Genomic DNA, 11,575 nt, shown 5'->3' with positions numbered 1-11,575 from the left:
CGCTTTACAACAAATATAGTTGATCTATTGCTTATAGTTGAAAAAAACACACAAAAACACAAAAACTTAATACTGAGCAATGAACTGTGAAAATGAGGTCCAGGTCAAATAAAACCAGTTAGACTGACATGAACATCATAAAATATTTCCAAACACCAAATATGGTTGCATACAGTATTAGAAAAAAAGACCAAAACTTAAAAACTTAACATTGACAACTAAACCATGAAAATGAGGTCATGGTCAGGGTCAGATGACACCTGCTAGTTGGACATATACACACCTTACAATCGGGGTCCGCTCGACAGTCCGACGGTTCGATAGTCCGACAGTTCAATAGTCCGACGGTTCGATAGTCCGACAGTTCGATAGTCCGACGGTTCTATAGTCCGACGGTTCGATAGTCCGACATATCACACCGGATTTGATATAAATAGGTTACACTACAGACCTGAAAATGGTCCCTTCAGTAAACTAAAATTTTTAGGAAATCCATTGAAGATTAAAAAGTTATTTTAGTTTTTATATATCGACACATATACGGGCCCAGGTCATTTCATGTCCACTTTCAGATCGTTGGTGTATCCCGATATGGACTACATAGCCCCCAAGAAAGACCGTATGCAATAAAGATCGACTTGTTTTGGAAGAGAAAGTCGCTGAATTACACCACATTCGCCAATTAGTTGAAGCGTTAAATAAAGAAAGATGCTTATTAAACACAGGGTACATTTTATATTTCAAAAACCTTTACAGCTAGGTATATTGAGGGTGGGTAAGACCTTCATCGGGACCCCGGCCCGGGATCGGCTGTTTTAAGCTCAGGATTTCGGGATTGACCCTTTCGGGATCCGGGAATTCTTTATTCGAATTTCGGGACCTCGGGATTTGGTGTTTTTAAGTCCGGGATTTCGGGATTTCATTTTTTTAAGCCCGGGATTTCGGGATCAGGACCCATCCTATCCCCCCTCTATATTCGACGTTCCGAATCCTCTAGTCCTATTATATAAACCTTCATAGCTAGGTTTATAGCGTCTTCATTCGACGTTTTTAATCGGATCTTTTTTACTATCAATTCTGAACCACGAGACTTTTGATTGTTAAAAAAAAATTCCGATAAAAACGTCGTATAAAGACGATATAAACCTACAAAGTCTTACATTATAGGACTAAGAATTGTCAGGCGTTAGCCCTATGTGCATTGTGCAATTTTTAAACTATGATAAAAAATTAACTGATAAAGATTAATGGTTGGATTTTAACTTCATATACTTGCTTTAATACATCAAAAATGCGTCGGATATGTTTTTTAAAGATATAACTTGTTTAAAAAAACCGAATATTGATACTTAGATTATCATAAAAGCGATTGCAATTGCAGACACGTGTGCCGCTGATTCCCCCTTTTTTATTTATTTTTTATAAGAAAATATTCTTTCATATTTCAACCTATTTTAAGCTATTCAAGAATTTCTCACTTTGCACGTGTTTAATAACGGTGATGCACGTCTTCACGTTGATGATGCAAGCACAGGAAGTGTCAAAATATGGCACTGCATTGGCCCCTATTCCTTATATAGAAATGTCAATTTTGTTTTGAAATTGACATCTTTGAGTAAATTGAAAGTTCCCATGAAAAGATGGTATATAAAGGACTCTGATGCCCTTTACCATTACATCTCTAAAATGGCTACTAGGGTCATTGCTGGAAATCGCGGAGGAAAAGTGTTAATATACAACGGTTTCAAATACCAGAAAAACTGGCCGACAGAGGATTCATGCTATATACTGGCGATGTTGGAGGCAAGAGTGCAGGGCCAATCTTCAAACAAATATATTCAACTTAGATGACCAAGCACCTAATATATTTATTTTGCAAGAAGGTCCCCATACACACGAAGAAGACGACACGGTTATAGGAGTCGATACAACATTACAGTCTTTGCGTAGTGCAATTCAACAAGACCCGAGCGTCCCTATAAAGCGGGTATACAACAACTTTGCGAGAAATGTAGCACAAGGAGGCGGGGATCGAGAACATATTCCTGAATTCCACAGAGTCCGTTCCACAATGACACGAACTCGACTAGCTCACGTCCCCGCTGTGCCTCATGATATTGATGAAGTTTCCATTCACGGGCATTGGAAACGAACATGGTCGGAAGATAGATTTCTGTTGTACAAAAACAATGATTGGGGTGTTCTGATATATGCAACACGTGAAAACTTATTGAATCTTAGACAATGTAAAGAGATATATTGCGACGGGACCTTCAGAACTTGTCCAAGGCCATATTCACAATATTTTACCATTCACGGCCGGTACCGTAATAGGGTGATGTGTTTTGTAAACTGTCTAATGACTGATCGCAATATTGGTGACTATAGACATATTTTAGAAACACTGAAAGTCAAAATTCGACAAATCACACAGCACAGATGGCGCCCAAGAAAAGTCATCTGTGATTTTGAGCTCGCATTGATAGCAGCAGTAGAAACTGAGCTTCCACGCGCTCAAATTAGTGGTTGCTATTTTCACTTCAATCAGAGTTTGTGGCGAAAAGTCCAGAATTTAGGTCTTGCGGCAAGTTACCGACGACGACCAGCAGTAAAAAGCTTAGTCCGTAAAGTTATGGCCATCGGATACCTACCAATTGCTGTTGTGCGCCAGAACTTTCGTTTGTTGAGAACATCCCGTAGAACTCAGAGACTCTGCAGGCGGTATAATGGACTAAGGGACTTTCTTGACTACTTCGAAAGGAACTATTTGAACGGGTTGTTCCCTCCCCAGATGTGGAATGTTTATGAAAGAGATATGAACAACAGAACAAACAACAGCGTTGAAAGTAAGTGTTATCTTTTTATTTCAAAAGTAAATCCGACGAGAAAAAGGTCTCAATTTAAACTTCACATTCAGAATATTTTTTACTTAAAACGATTTAGATCTAAATTTTCGCTTGGTATATAAATGCATTTCTACAGTTAAACTGATATGCAGGGGTTAGGGAGGCTTTGGTATAAGGTTTAAAATTTCGTAATTTTATTCAATACACAATTTTTCGTTTATTCTTAAATTATTAAACATTCTTTTTCTACAATAGTGGACACCATTTTACCCCCCCCCCCCCCCCCCCCTTTTCCGGCTACTGAAGGTGTAAACAATTTAATATATTATGTATAAAATCACGTCAGTACAAGTATGTATGTAGCGTTTGCTTCTCCGTTCCATATTACAAAATTTGGTTTTATGTTTAAGAAAATTTTAAAAAATATGAACATAAGTGCCACCAATACGTCTATATAAACATACGAATATTATGTGATATGATTGCAAACGGGACGACTGTATCTATAACTGAATTAGGTAGTAAATTTAAGTATTTTAAGCCTTGACTCGCACAGCAAAGTTAACTTTCTAGGGGTAGACTAATGTATCACATATTTTTACTTGATATTAATATCGTTTAATTATTATTAATTATTATTAATATTGCAGGTTTCCACCGACTCTGGAATAACACTGTTTCGGTTAGACACCCTTCTTTGTGGACTTTCATAAGATGCTTAAAAGACCAACAAGCAACTTTGGAGAACTCCGTGGAGGCTGTCGATAGGGGCGATCCAGCGCCGAAAAGAAAAAGAAAATGGCGAAATCTAGAAGCACGGATGATGAGATTGAAAGAGGAATATAATAATGGAACGAGAAACTTAGACCAATACTGGAACGCAGTGTGCTATGGAGTGGTTCAGTTTTGACACTTTGTTTGTATTGTGTAATTCTGAAAGTGAACTTTTTGATAAAACTATTTAGTTATGAAAACTACTGAATTTTTGCTGACAATTTGTGATATTTTTCAAAGATAAATAATTCCAAATTTGATTATAGTGTTTTGCATGAAAATATTTGATTAATGAAATGCATCACCAACAAATGCATTTAAAAAAAAAAAAAAGGACAAACGGATTAGTAACACATTCTTCTTTTAATGCAAATACAAGAACTAAATGCCGTTACCCCTTCCCCCCCCCCCCCCCCCCCATAAAAAAAAGCAAAGAACAAAAGAAATGTTTGCGATAACGCTATACCACTTACACCAGGAAACGGACTCATGGCACTGTATGTTTTTATTGTGTAATTTTTATCATTTTTTTTGATATAATTATAATTGTTAAATGTTTATTTGGCCTATATCAATTTGATGATTTTTGGTCGTTTTCAACTGATTTTTATCGTGCTGTATACCACCGCTGTCTAAGAGAATCTTGGATCCAGAAAAAATGTTTAACCCGGCTGTGGTTTTTGTTTGTTGCTGTATTTTCACACTTGTTTTTCTTTTATTGGTTTTCTCATCTGAATTGTTTTATACTGGTCATACTGGTAATTTAGGGGCCCTTTATAAAGCCCCCAATTGCTTTATAGCGTTATCCGTATCCGATTCTCCATGTTGAATGAAGATCATACAGTAACCTAGCTATAATTGCTTACTTTAACGACATGTGGTCTTTGATGGAGAGTTGTGTCGTTGGCAATCACAAACACATTGTCTTATTTAAATATGAAGCGTAAACCTTGATAATTAGTAAGCAATATTAATGAATAACAACTGAGTAAGTAAGGAATCACAAGAATATACAAAGAAATTATGTTTTAGTCCGACAAAATGTATAATATAACTTAGGTGTCGTATCGTACAGGTACCACTGTATCGAATATTGCATATGCACCCATATCGTGTTGGCAGTAATAAATCACTTGGAGAGATGTCTTGATTATCTAAGAAACAACAATCATAAAAATGAAATAGCAAATTTATAAAAGAGAGGCGAAAGATACTAGAGGGACATTCCAACTCATAAGTCAAAAATAAACTGACAACGCCATGGCTACAAAAAACAACAACATACAAATAGACAAAAAATAGTACACAAAGCACAACATAGAAAACTGAAGACTTGAGAAACACGAACGCCGCCAAAAACTGGAGTGATTCTATGTGCTCCGGAAGGGTAAGCACCTGCATATACATTAAACAACTTGCACCAAATAGAATGATCATAATCAATACGTCTTGCACAGGTTTATACTTAATCATCATAGCTAAGCTAAATTTGGATTGTACTAATAATATTGATTAATAAACAATAAATTTCCATCAAATGTAGGAGCTTTTATAAGCTCCCGCAGGAAGCTTTTTTTGTAGAATTGTCGATTTGTGCCATTGTGCTTATAGTAAGATGATTTCTTCAATTAGAAGTACAAATCTAACTTCCGGTTTTGTGTTTAGATACAGAAGGCTTAAAGTTGTTCGTTCGGACCTTAGTCCGTCTTTTCGTCACTGGGTCCGTTCACAGCTGTAGTTAACTGTCCGATATTTCGTTGAATCATTTTTCATGGAAGATATGGATACACAGTTCCAAATAACATTTTTTTTTAAATCTCCGAGAAGGGTGAACACGTGAAAAACAGTCATTTGAGACCGACCTCCGATAGATAAGTAGGATCACTTTTCATTTGGTTTGAACTATTTTCAGCGGACTACTGTTTTTTTGGTTCGTCTCAACAGACGATTCAAATGAACCGAACTTACGGTTCGTCTTCCACTTCCGGTTCGTGTTCCACTTCCGGTTCGACTGCGAAGTCGGTACGAGTCTCATAATGAAAAGCAGTCTTCCAAATCAATTCCTGTCTTGCAACTTTCATCACATATGCGCAGTACCCTCATTCCACACGAGACTTCCGATTCAAATATAGAAGCAGAAATACACTGAACTGTCGGACTACCGAACTGTCGGACTATTGAACTGTCGGACCATTGAACCGTCGGACCATCGAGCTGTCGGACCATCGAACCGTCGGACTATTGAGCTGTCGGACTATCACTACGGCCCCAAAATTCCATACACAAAATATAGAAGACCTACAGTATCTGATATATGGACTATACACACCTTACAATCATTCCATACACAAAATATAGAAGACCTACAGTATCTGATATAAGGACTTGACCACCAAAACTTTACATTGTTCACTGATCCATGAAATGAGGTCAAGGTCAAATGAAAACTGTCTGATGGGCATGAGGACCTTGCAAAATATGCACATACTAAATATAGGTATCCTATTACTCATACAAAGAGAGATTAACATTTCAAAAAAATCTTTAACTTTTTATACGACCGCAAATTTTGAAAAAAATTTCGTCGTATATTGCTATCACGTTGGCGTCGGCGTCGTCGTCGTCGTTGTCGTCGTCCGAATACTTTTAGTTTTCGCACTCTAACTTTAGTTTAAGTTAATAGAAATCTATGAAATTTTGACACAAGGTTTATGACCACAAAAGAACGGTTGGGATTGATTTTGGGAGTTTTGGTCTCAACAGTTTAGAAATTAGGGGCCAAAAAAGGGCCCAAATAAGCATTATTCTTGGTTTTCGCACAATAACATTAGTTTAAGTAAATAGAAATCAATGAAATTTAAACACAATGTTAATGACTACAAAAGGAAGGTTGGTATTGATTTTGGGAGTTTAGGTCCCAACAGTTTAGGAATTAGGGGCCAAAAAGGGACCCAAATAAGCATTTTTCTTGGTTTTCGCACCATAACGTTAGTATAAGTAAATAGAAATCTATGAAATTTAAACACAAGGTTTATGACCATAAAAGAAAGGTTGGGTTTGATTTTGGGAGTTTTGGTCCCAACATAATAAGGGGCCCAAAGGGTCCAAAATTAAACTTTTGTTTGATTTCATCAAAATTGAATAATTGGGGTTCTTTGATATGCTGAATCTAACTGTCATGACTGTGTATGTAGATTCTTAACTTTTGGTCCCGTTTTCAAATTGGTCTACATTAAGGTCCAAAGGGTCCAAAATTAAACTTAGTTTGATTTTGACAAAAAATGAATCAGTTAGGTTCTTTGATATGCTGAATCTAAAAATGTACTTAGATTCTTGATTATTGGCCCAGTTTTCAAGTTGGTCCAAATCGGGGTCCAAAATTAAACTTTGTTTGATTTCATCAAAAATTGAATAAATGGGGTTCTTTGATATACCAAATCTAACTGTGTATGTAGATTCTTCATTTTTGGTCCTGTTTTCAAATTGGTCTACACCAAAGTCCAAAGGGTCCAAAATTAAACTTAGTCTGATTTTAACAAAAATTGAAATCTTGAAGTTCTTTGATATGCTGAATCCAAAAATGTACTTAGATTTTTTATTATGGGCCCAGTTTTCAAGTTGGTCCAAATCAGGATCTAAAATTATTATATTAAGTATTGTGCAATAGCAAGTCTTTTCAATTGCACAGTATTGCGCAATGGCAAGAAATATCTAATTGCACAATATTGTGAAATATCAAATTTTTTTTTAATTAGAGTTATCTTTCTTTGTCCAGAATAGTAAGCAAGAAATATCTAATTGCAAAATATTGTGCAATAGCAAGATTTTTTTTTAATTGGAGTTATCTTTCTTTGTCCAGAATCAACTTAAATCTTTGTTATATACAATATACAATGTATATTCACTTTTTACTACCAACTGATAAATTAAAATAATCTTTACCATTCAGTGATAACAAGCAGTTTTTTTACATCTTAATATTTTATGATGTATTTAAATGAGTAGTTATTGTTGCAAACTCCATTAGAAATTTTAATTGAGATTAGTTTTGGAATAAGGGAAAGGGGGATGTGATTAAAAAAATTGGGTTCAATTTTTCTCATTTGAAATTTCATAAATAAAAAAGAAAATTTCTTCAAACATTTTTTTGAGAGGATTAATATTCAACAGCATAGTGAATTGCTCTAAGAGAAACAAAAAAATTAAGTTCATTAGAACACATTCATTCTGTGTCAGAAACCTATGCTGTGTCAACTATTTAATCACAATCCAAATTTAGAGCTGAATCCAGCTTGAATGTTGTGTCCATACTTGCCCTAACCGTTCAGGGTTCAACCTCTGCGGTCGTATAAAGCTACGCCCTGCGGAGCATCTGGTTTCAAGTAGTTACTCAGCCATGAAAATGAGGCCAAGTACAATGAATATATGACATAAGGCATATATGTAAAAAGCATGAAGCATCTAGGTCTTCCACCTTCTAAAATATTAAGCTTTAAAGGAGTTAGCAAATGCTAACGCCGCCAGATCACTATCCCTAAAAATGGTTTGTGTTTGTCAGAATTTTTGTTCAAAGTTTCCTGTTTGAAAGTTGGGTATCTAGACAAGGATAAATATTGCTGTTTGTATTAGATTTATCAAGAAAGTTCCTTTGGGTGCATTTCTTATTATTTTAAGCAAAATCATTATTAGTTCAAATGGAAAATGTTGTAAATTTATCATTTAGTGAGAGAGAGAAGGGGGGGGGGGGGGGCACTTAATTATTGATATTGGGTGTTGCTAAGGTACTGATATCCCATCCTTTTCATATAATTAAGATCTTAATATTGTATACCTTTTCATACATTGCGTGAGTAAAAATGTACCTTTTCCCATATTAGTTCAGTTTGTGGTGTGCTGGGAAAGTGGAATATTTAAGGCTAAGATTCTGTATGTAATGTTTACTTACGTCAAGACTTTCTACAGTAAAAAACTGATAAGAGCTTTTCATATACTAGTTATTTGAACTTTATTGACCTAATCATATATTTTTGATTTTTTTCTCTACCTTTTCATATATTTTCAGACTGAAAATTGTGACTTATTCCAGTGGCACGTCCTATAATCTTGTATGTAGGAAGTGGTCCCCCACCCATTACAAATATTAATAACATGTTTACTTTCTTAATAGAAATACGGGAACTAGTTTACAGTACAGGAACATTGTAATAATTAATAATGGTTATCTATAATCCACAAGATCAGCTGCTTTATTTTTAGTACACCCATGCATGGGTTGTTCCGATTTACATTTTTGTACCATCGTCCACACCACAATCCCATCACATTTATCTCAGAACTACTTCCATAGCTTCTAGATATATGGCACAAAGCTGTGTCTAGTATGACATACTGTTAAGATTGCAGTTTCTTTAATGTTTCACTTATTTAAATGCCATGCATATATTTGAAATTCTCTTGACAACTACACATTAAGCAGGGGTATGAATCATATACACAGCTCACAGTAAATTTTGACAAGTATAAATCCTTTGATAGGTTGCATTTGGTGATATCACAAACAGGTGTAAGTGGAGAGCATGATTTAATATACAAAATCATCTTTGTCTCTATGTTACAATGCAGCTTGTTAAACAGATGAGCTAAAGAAGTACAACCCTAGATCAACCGTTTACAGCTGGCTAAGTATCTACCATATGAAACTTTTCAGACAAGCATGTACCGATTAGAATCATTCACTTAACTAAATATAGTTCACCTACTGCTTATAGTATTTGGGAAACAGATGTTAACTTTAACCTTGATCACTGACACATGAAATGAGGTCAAGGTCAGATGAACTCTTGTCTGATGGACATATAGATCTTGAAAGAAACCAATATACCAAATACAGTTATCCTATTACTCATAATGGAGAAGTTAACATTACAAGAATTTTTTTTTTTTTTTAAGCAGACACTGAACCATGAAAATGAGGCCAAGATTAAGAACAGTAGTCATATATGATTCAATGGCAGATCAAGGGGGTTCGGGGGTTGGACCCCCCCCCCTTTTTATTGCCTGATCAATGCATTTGAATGGGGACATATAGTTGGAACCCCATTTTTGTCCTGGGTTGGAAACCCCCCCTTTTTAAAATGGCCGGATCCACCCGCATCCAGGTCTCCTACCTTCTGAAAATATAAAGCTATATTAAAATAATTTACGCCCCTGGATAGTTGTACCCATGTTTATCATACTGTGACACAAGAACTTAACATTTATCAATAAAATGAGAAAAGAAGGTCAAGGTCAAATGAAACCTAACAGTAAAACAAATAACTCATTGTTGAAGGCCATACAGCAACCTATAGTTATTAATTTCCGTGTCATTTGGAGGAGAGTTGTCTCATTGGCAATCATACCAAATCTTTTTTTTATATACCCCTTACAATCATTTCCTACACCAAATGCAGTCGATCTGTTGCTTATAGAATCTGACCTACTGATTCATGAAATCTTATTTGCTGCATCTCATATAAAGCCTTCTGTGATGAAAAAAGAAATATATTAAATATTCTTAGTTGAACTGATCAGATGATCGTACATTTCAGAAATAATGTTATCAACTGATTATAGGCATTCCTCTTGGCACCAATTGCACTCCTTTAAAAATAGACTTATTCCATAATTGTTATGGTTCATAGTTTTAATATGGGTAAACTCTGAAAAAACTCTGTACAGTTCCAAGAATTTTCTATTTTACTGCATAAATTAACCTATGAAAGAAACTTACTTTAAATAAATCTGATACAGAAAGCAATAATTAAAATTGAGAATGGAAATGGGGAATGTGTCAAAGAGACAACAATCTGACCATAGAGCAGACAACAGCAGAAGGTCACCAACAGGTCTTCAATGCAACGAGAAATTCTCGCACCCGGAGGCGTCCTTCAGCTGGCCCCTAAACAAATATATACTAGTTCAGTGATAATGAACACCATACTAAACTCCAAATTGTAGACAAGAAACTAAAAGTTAAAATAATACAAGACTAGCAAAGGCCAGAGGCTCCTGACTTGGGACAGGCGCAAAAATGCGGCGGGGTTAAACATGTTTGTGAGATCTCAACCCTCCCCTTTTAATGAATTAAAAGACCTAAAGATGACATGAGAAGAGGCAGAAACAATGGCAAAGAACCGACCAGAGTGGCGAGGACTTGTGTTGACCTTATGCTCAGACCGGAGCGAGGAGGATAAGTAAGTAACCCTCCCCCTATACCTCTAGCCAATGCAGAAAAGTAAACGCATAACAATACCCACATTAAAATTCAGTTCAAGAGAAGTCCGAGTCTGATGTCAGAAGATGTTACCAAAGAAAATAAACAAAATGACAATAATACATAAATAACATCAGACTACTTGCAGTTAACTGACATGCCAGCTCCAGACTTCAATTAAACTGATTGAAAAATTATGTCTTCATCATAAGAATATCAGGCACAATCAGGCGAAATTGCTTTTAACACTATTCTGTATTTTAGCCTGTTCATATTATAAGTTACTTTCCTTACCGAAAACAAAAGTTGACTAAGTGAATGAGTCTGAAGCTAGTTTTGTTTCATTTTGCTAAAGTATCCCATGGGAAATAGAAGATAAAAGCTGTTTAAAAACATGTGAAGTGAATAATTCGAGTCAGTTATGCAGGATGATCTTTTTATATACAAACAAATAAAGAAAACCTGGAATGTATGAATTATGTGCCGAAGAAATGAAATACAAAAGTGTGTTGGTTTGCGCTCTTTTTAACATATATAAAGATTTCCAAACATTGAGGTGTCAAAACCATGTACTGACAACCTGATTTGTCATAAAATCATGTTTCAGCAATTCCTGATATAACAAGTACAGTTTACTAAAATTTCTAGTTCCATTCCAAAACTTGAAATAAACAACTACATAAATTTCTTTCCAACAGTC

General features: G+C 35.4%; 1 protein-coding gene across 1 annotated transcript in view; it reads left to right on the top strand.

Annotated features, from left to right (window-relative positions):
* Positions 1-11,575, top strand: part of LOC143067366 (uncharacterized) — a 189,443-nt gene that overhangs the window by 12,822 nt on the left and 165,046 nt on the right. The gene's annotated exons all lie outside the window — the stretch shown is intronic.

The sequence above is a fragment of the Mytilus galloprovincialis genome, chromosome 3, assembly GCF_965363235.1.
Source record: "Mytilus galloprovincialis chromosome 3, xbMytGall1.hap1.1, whole genome shotgun sequence".
NCBI classification, from domain to species: Eukaryota; Metazoa; Mollusca; class Bivalvia; order Mytilida; family Mytilidae; genus Mytilus; species Mytilus galloprovincialis.
This window is presented reverse-complemented; position numbering and strand designations above follow the sequence as displayed.